A 6,320-nucleotide genomic window follows, 5' to 3' on the forward strand; every position below is an offset into this window, starting at 1 on the left:
CAGAAATGGCTAACAGTGTAGTTTCATGTTATCACATGTTGAACTAGATGATTTCACATGTGGACAATCACATAAATTTACACATGAAACGTGATGTTTCACGTGTGAATTCATGTGATTGTCCACATGTGAAATCAAGGGAAAACGTTTTTGGAACACCACGTGACATTTCACAGGTGAAAACATGTGTTTTTGAAACACTTCACATGTGATCATGTTTTCAACTGTGCAATTCCACGTGTTATTGCTGTTCAGCTAAAATAGGACCAGGCCTGGGATTTGAATTTACAACCTGGATTTGAGATCTTTCTGCTGCGCTACAAAGTCTGTAGATTTTCCCTAAACATTCATTACCTACTGTATAATACATCTCTGCATTTAGCAAAAGAGAGCCACTGCTCTTTAATTATTTGTTATTTTTCTATTTCTTATTGTTTACTTAAGTTTATTTACTAAATACTTTCTTAACATGTATTTTTTTCTTAAAACTGCATTGTTGGTTAAGGGCTTGTAAGTAAGTGGAACGATGTGCGCTGAGAGTTGGGAAGCAAGTTCAGCGAGTGTTTCAATAAATAAATGCAACATAAACCGAAACATGAACAACGCACAGACGTAACACTGGAACAGAAACAATAACACCTGGGGAAGGAACCAAAGGGAGTGACATATATAGGGAAGGTAATCAGGGATGTGATGGAGTGCAGGTGAGTCTGATGATGCGCAGGTGCACATAATGATGGTGTGCACCATAAGGAGCAGCCTGATGACCTAAAGGCCAGCGAGGGAGCACACGTGACAGTAAGCATTTCACTGTAAGGTCTACTACACCTGTTGTATTCAGACATGTGACAAATAACATGTCATTTGTTTTGATTTGAACTGTAATTTATGTTATGGGCTATTCGGACTATTCTCTCATCATTGATTTCATATATTTATTTCAGCAATTTGAGGGTTTTCTGTATAGTTGTCTAATGTTGGTGGGCATATTATTCTGTTTTCACATTAGTCCGAAGCCACTGTGATAAATAATTGTTTTTCTTGAGTGTATTTTTTAACAAAGCTGAGATTTACTTTGAAGAATAAAGTGTATTAATACAGATAAAATCAGTTGCTGAAACAGACATGGTGTCATAGCAGGAATATGGGAATGCTGTAAATGCAGAGGATGTGAGTTCAACTCCCAGGAAAGGACATGTTAAATAATAATTATTGAACAAATAACCATGCACAATGTAGTCAAAGTATGTCAAATATGTCAGCTGAAAACCCTGTGTATTCTAATGATTAACTTTTGTCTGCAGGGCATCGCCTATGAAATATAGTGAAAATTTGAATCCACATGTGAAACCTAATATTTTCACATGTAAAAATCCACATTATCACAATTGAAGTGTTCCAAAAACAAATGGATTCACATGTGCAAAACAAGAGGAAATGTTATGTGAAATCTTCTGGAAATGAAAACATTTGATTTTCCACATGTGAAATCATGTTGTTTTTCCATAGACGGCACACTGGGCTATAACATGTAAAGTTCCTATATGCACACACTGATGTCTTCAATTAAATTAAACATCAAATTAATAACTGCATGTTTATCAGTTTGACCAATTCAATTTGTCATATTGTCTTTCTATAAATATTGATAGTGGATTATGTGTGCGTAGGGAATAGAGTGGCAATGCTGCAACGCAGACACATTACAGAATGGATTCATCCCTTTTTAATATTTAATATTGATGTGTAATAATGTGAGTGTAAGAAATTGACTCTACATACAGTAATGAGAGAAAATTGATAGGGGGTACTCAGTGCTTGGAGGGGAAACATTCAATGTGCCAGTGGATGAGCAGGCACATGAGATGTGGCTTCAGTTCATGTCAGGAGAAAGTTGACAATTGTAGTGGAGTCGAGTACTCATCACCTCTTCATCAGGGAACAGGACGGGACTTCCCTGTAAATACAAATAGCAGATACATTCCATTACATAGTAGGTTTGGACAACAAGTTTCTCTATGAACTTCAACTAAGACACCTCAAAATTCATGAGGTCAAACCTAGACTGCGCATCTTGTCCACTTGACACATTAAAGTAGCCCTGTCACGCTCGTCGATGGAAGGATCGGACCACGGTTCCACATGTTTCATAAATATGAAACTCACCAAAAACAATCTAGACCATGACGTTCTGGGCTGCTCAGGCAGCTACACAAAAACAAAATCCCACAAACAACAGGTGGGAAAAGGCTGCCTAAATATGATTCCCAATCAGAGACAACGATAGACAGCTGCCTCTGATTGGGAACCATACCAGGCCAACAAAGAAATAGAAAACATAGATTGCCCACCCTAGTCACACCCTGACCTAACCAAATAGAGAATTAAAAGGATCTCTAAGTTCAGGGCGTGACAAGCCCAAGAAAAATTCCTGACTAAAGCCCTGATCTAATGATCTAGATTTCTAATGTTTAGGTGTAGCCTAGGCTGCTGCACCATTTATGTCATGAGTTTTTGCTCGTGTCTGTCCGGAGTGATTATGTGTTATCATCTTTGCTAAATAAATACCGAAGGAAAGTGGAAAGCCTGAGCGCACGCTAAAAAATGCGCTGCGTCAACCTCTCTCTTTTCATGGATGAGGCGATGGAAGCTATCAAATAATTCAGAATTGTTTTTAACATTCCAGAAGAGACAGTTGAAAGTTCCATATGTTCAGCAAGTAAAGCATCATAACATGCAATTACCTCTACAAGCTCCTTGTAGTTGCCCTTGTTAATGGAACTTTCCCTCTAGTCTTGTCCTCCTAAAAGCAAATTCTTACATGCCCTGCTTGTGTTTTTTCATTTAGCTGAACGATCGTTGTTCTTCAGGTCACTGCACCCACCTTTCGAACAAGGCTCAGACGTTACAAAAAGCAGGTAAGGCCAGCAATAGCCTGATGAAAGGCTCCCTGTTAACCAGCTACACTTTTGATTCAAGTTTGTATTGAACGCCCTCACATTTTCATGAAGCTGGTCGACCCTCGCTTTTAATTTGCACCTTTTCCATGTATCCCAGAGAATGAAAGAGGTTCTTCAACAAAAAAGTCCACAACATTTTCGGCAGCGTTAGCCATTCTGGCGTACAAAACTGCACACTTGTGCTGATAGCTAGCTAGCTACTGAAGTTAGCAAAGCAAAATTAAATAAATTGCACTAACTGAACACAAAAATAAAGTTCTAAAACGAAGAAAACTATTTATAATATACCTCCTCCATCTCCTGTAATTTGAAAAAAATGTTTAATAAATGTAATAATATCCCAAAAATGCTAAACTATCGCTCTTCACTCATAATCTCTATCCAACAATCTCAACAAGCCTCTCAACACATAGAACCCCCATAATGATCTGTTGTAAAATGGGAAGATTGTTCCTTCTCACTAACTCACTAGGTTCATTCTCTGATCTTAATTCTATGATTGGATGGACAACATGTCAGTTCATACTGCAAAAGTTTTGATTGGTTGGAGGACGTCCTCTGGAAGTGGTCAGAATTACCATGTATGTCTATGGAAGGGGGTGAGGCCTACGAGCCTCCTAGGTTTTGTATTGAAGTCAAGGTAGCCAGAAGAGGACAGAAGCTAACACCAGGGTTCTACCCCAGACAGTGCTGTTGAAATTACTGTAGACCTTCATTGCAAAAAGGTGTATTTTAATACTTTTTTATGTTTCACAATTTTTATTTTTTATGAAATTTCACTGAGGAGGATGGTCCTCCCCTTCCTCCTCTGAGGAGCACCATAACCCTTACCTAACCCTAACCCAGCTAGCAATGAGGAATTGGCCCAGAAGCGCCCCACTTCAAAATGAATGACTGCCCAGAATCGGCCCACGTACATTGGGCCATTTTCTGTCTACCATAATTCAGCCGACTTTCTCAGCTACTTACCAGAATCCCCCCAGAAGCGGCCCGATGCAAATTTAAATAAATGTATAAAAAATTACCTGATTTAGTCATTTTAAATATTACTATTATACATACAAATTATACCCATCCACAAAAAATAAAACATTTTGTCTTGGAGGAAACAGTATACACTTGGTGACCGTGTCAGCGGCATGCGCCTAGCCCGACACAGGAGTTGCTACAGTGCAATGGGACAAGGACATCCCGGCCGGCTAAACCCTCCCCTAACTCTGACGACGCTGAGCCCATTGTGCGTCGCCTCATGGGTCTTCCGGCCGGCACGGGTCTCGAACCAGCCTCTGTTGAAACGCAGTTTTCACTGTGACGCAGTGTCTTAGACCGCTGCGCCCCTCGAGAAGTTTCATTCAGAAAGTTTTTAATGCTTATCAATTGCCTTGCACAAAGTATGAAAATACTAAAATACTACACAGGATGCCTAAAGAATTTCATTTAAATGTTAATTGTATTTTTTGATCACAGAAACAATGAGGAAATATGGAAAAAATAAAAAATTAAATGTTAATTATAGAAAGCAGCCCATGTAATCATCTGCCAGAAAGTAGCCCCAATTTGCCCGAGCCCCAGGTAATACATTTGGGCCAGATAACTCACACCGGAATCGGTCCGAGCTCAATCCCTGCATCCTAGCAATAAGTAATACTGCAGTAGGTGGCCCAGACTCGGCCGAGTGCCCCTACTCTCAGCAGGAATCGGCCAAGATCCACTGTGCTAGCTGGGGACCCTTTTAACCCTCCGGTTGTGTTCGTTTCATGTTAATTAATTCTGTGTTCTCGGTCCAAAATGACCACCCCATCATAATACATACATATTTTATCACATAATGTTGTGTTATATATTTTTATTAACTTAAGTTAAATAGAAGTTTTGAACTTATATTAGCTATTTATGGCCTGTAAGCCTCATTGACCTGAGCTCATACAACTTGTTTTTGAGTAAAAAAATAGCATTATGTATGGATTATTTTTACTATAACAAATACTAAGATTAAACATATTGTGCTATTTATCACAGACTACTTCACTGTCAGTTTCCTGGCCTCTCTCTTCCTCACCAGTGTCATGATCAAAGATCTGATCAAGAGCCTCACATACAGTATATCGTTTGGTCATTGTGCTGCCACTGTCACGGACATTGGAAGAACTGGACCAAGGTGCAGCGTGGTTAGTGTACATTTTCTTTGGAAAAATGACGCCGAACATTACAATAAACACTACAAAAACAAACCGTGAAGCTAAAGGCTATGTGCACTAAACAAATTCAACTTCCCACAAAGGCTGGTGGAAAAAAGGGCTACCTAAGTATGGTTCTCAAGCAGAGACAACGATAGACAGCTGTCCCTGATTGAGAACCCTACCTGGCCAAAACATAGAAATACAAATAATAGAATACCCACCCCAACTCACACCCCGACCAAACCAGAATAGAAACATAAACAGGATCTCTAAGGCCAGGGTGCGACAGTACACCCAAACTAAGGGTTTAAATACAATCAGGGGAAACGAGGCACAGGTGCAAATAATAATGGGGAACAAGGGAAAAAACATAAGGTCAAAAAGCACAATGGGGGCATCTAGTGACCAAAACCCGGAACAACCCTGGCCAAATCCTGACACTCCGGCCATAAAACCTAAACCTATAGGGGAGGGTCTGGGTGGGCATCTATCCTCTGTGGCGGCTCAGGTGCGGGACGCAGACCACCACTGGCTCCACCACTGGCTCACCCCACTTTGGTGGCACCTCTGGTGCAGGGACCCTCGTCGCCGACCCCGGACTGGGGACCCTCGTAGCGGGCCCCGGACTGGGGACCTTCACAGTGGGCCCCGGCCTGGGTGCCCCCGTTGCGGTCCCTGGACTGGGGGCCATCTCTGGGGGCTCCGGGCTGGAGGCCGTCTCTGAATGCTCCGGACTGGAGGCCGTCGCTGGAAGCTCTGGACTGGAGTCCTTCGTTGGAGGCTTCGTGCCATGACTCCTCACTGGAGGCTTCGTGCTATGGATCATCACTGGAGGCTTCGTGCCATGGATCATCACTGGAGGCTTCGTGCTATGGATCATCACTGGGGGCTTCTTGCCATGGATCATCACTGGAGTGGAGAGACGAACAGGAGGCCTGGCTCTGGGAGCAGGCACAGGACTCACCAGGCTGGGGAGACATACAAGAGTCTTAGTTCTAGGCGCAGGCACAGGACTCACCAGGCTGGGGAGACATACAGGATGCTTCTTCCTTGGCCGAGGCCCCTGATACACTGGGCCGTGGAGGCGCACTGTCGGTCTCAAGCGCAGAGCTAGTACAAACCGTTCTGGCTAGATGCCCGCTTCCACCCGGTAAATGCTGGACGCTGGCACAGAGCACAC

The sequence above is a fragment of the Oncorhynchus masou genome, chromosome 21, assembly GCF_036934945.1.
Source record: "Oncorhynchus masou masou isolate Uvic2021 chromosome 21, UVic_Omas_1.1, whole genome shotgun sequence".
NCBI classification, from domain to species: Eukaryota; Metazoa; Chordata; class Actinopteri; order Salmoniformes; family Salmonidae; genus Oncorhynchus; species Oncorhynchus masou.